The sequence below is a fragment of the Pipistrellus kuhlii genome, unplaced genomic scaffold, assembly GCF_014108245.1.
Source record: "Pipistrellus kuhlii isolate mPipKuh1 unplaced genomic scaffold, mPipKuh1.p scaffold_m20_p_3, whole genome shotgun sequence".
Lineage (NCBI taxonomy): Eukaryota > Metazoa > Chordata > Mammalia > Chiroptera > Vespertilionidae > Pipistrellus > Pipistrellus kuhlii.
Genome location: NW_023425529.1, coordinates 38817564 through 38819696, shown reverse-complemented (window position 1 = coordinate 38819696; position 2133 = coordinate 38817564). Strand labels below are relative to the sequence as shown.

The window sequence follows — 2133 nt, the reverse complement described above, 5'->3', positions numbered from 1 at the left end:
CTAAGGGGAAAAAGTAATACAGGGGGACGTGGGGAGATTTTCTTCCATTGTAAATAAAGGGGTCATGGGAGGATTCACTAAGTAAATAACATTTGAGCAAACACTTGAAGAAGGTGAGGAAATTAGTCAAGTAGGTATTAGGTGAATATTTCAGGTGGTGGGGACAGGAAGTACAAAGGATCTAAGTGGGAAGACAGACTACAGAGATGAAGATACTGGTAACTGGGAGCTTGTATGCTATGTTCAAAGAACAGCAAGGAGGCAGTGGGATTGAAGAGGTGTGGACAACAAAGAAAATAATAAGAGGTGAAGTCAGATAGCAAGAGGTGCACTTCATGATCAGATTTTTGGCTTTTACTTTGAATGAGATGAGAAAGGGAACAAGGAAGTGACACAATGTGATTTACATTTTCAAAGGGGCACTGGTGGCTATTGGGTTGAGAATACTCTAAAAGGGGAAGGACAGGATCAGGAAAGTCAGAAAGCTAGTATAACAATCCTTGGGGGAATAATGATGGCTTGGACAATGGTAGTAGCAAGGTAGTACTGAGAAGTGGTTGAATTCTGGATGTAGTTTGAAGATAGAGCTAAATTAATTTCTTGACAGAATGAAGGTGGTATGAGACAGAGGGGATAAAGACAACTTGATATTTTTATGCCTGGGCTCCTGAAGGAATGAAATTAAGACAGGGAAGTCTATGGGTGAGTTAGGTTCTTGGGAGGGAGGTCAGAAATCTTAAACATGTTGAGGTTTGTTTGTTTTTTTTAAAAAAAAAATTATTAAAACATCATTTTTTTCCTGTTTTTTCCATATACCTTATTGTCCAGGAAACAGTGTTACATATATATCTGAAATAATGCACAGTTATACTCTGATTAAAGGCAAAGAAGCACAGGTAAAGCTGATCAGTTGTCCAGAGTTCTCAACCTTTAGAATCTTGCTTTCTAATTTTACACCAATTCTTGAAAGTCAGGAATGTCATCTCCAACAACTGTTAAGTGGTTTGAAAAAAATAATCACTCTGTTAAGTGTCATATTTGTATAAATGGAATATATTTTCTTTAATACATAAAAAACTGAGAAGAGAATGCCACTTAACATCATTGGTATGACAGCATAGGACCAGGAAAAAATACTGTGATAAACTTGTCTCTATGATATCAAGAAGATATTCTAGTCTGACCTTTGTTTTCTACTAGATGCTTCTTTTCTGCTACTTTTCATCCTCTTCCATCTTTCAAGTCAGAGATTTGGTACAACTTTTAAAACTTTATTATAGGTGCAAATCCACAGATTTCATCTCAAAAGGCACTCTAATTCATCAGATAGCCCAGCAGTTTCATTCTCATGAACACTCTAACCATGAGAAGACTCACTAGGGAAGAGATGAATCCAGTGAGTAGAAGAAGAAATCTATTGAATTTTGGAATGTTTGGTGCATTTGATCAATCTAGGATTATGAAACCCAAACTCCCCTTGAAACAGAAAGTTGGATGTGAGTCCTTCCATAATATATTGTCCATTTATTCTCTAGGCCCAAAAAGCCACTGGTCTCAAGAGGTTCAACAATAACATCAGAAATTATTCCCCCAGAGATGAGAAAGTAAGACACCACCAATAGAGCATGCACCATCATGGCAGAAGGCATGTGCACCAGGATGGCTCCTTCAGCTTCAGGTTGGGGCATCTGAGCACTAAGAATGGGACTTGGTACAAAGTCACCATATTGGTGGTGGCAAGGTGAGTTCATGTTGTTAATGAGTTCTTCAAGTGAAGATGTTCAGTAGGTAACTGGATATATAAATTTATACTTCAGGAGAGAGGCCTGGCTAGAGACATACATTTAGGAGTCATTTTCATATAGACAGCAACTAAGCCCAGAGACTGGATGAGGTTGTCAGGAGAGTGAGTATGGGAAAAGAAGAGAAGAGGACCAAGGGCTAAGCCCTGAGGTCTGAGAGAAGATGAATAACAAGGAAGAAACGGAAAAGGACCAAACATTGAGGTAGGAGGAAAACCAAGTGCATGGGTGTCCTAGAGGCTAATGAAGAAGGAAAGAGTGATAATCTGGATCGGTGCTAACACCAGCATAGTAAAATGGGAAATCATAAAGGACCATTGGGCCCTAACCT

At 38.8% G+C, this 2133-nt stretch overlaps 1 pseudogene; it reads right to left on the bottom strand.

Moving 5' to 3' along the window:
• Nucleotides 1-1314: 1314 nt before the first annotated feature.
• Nucleotides 1315-1726, bottom strand: LOC118728765 (annotated as a pseudogene).
• Between the last annotated feature and the right edge of the window lie 407 nt (nucleotides 1727-2133).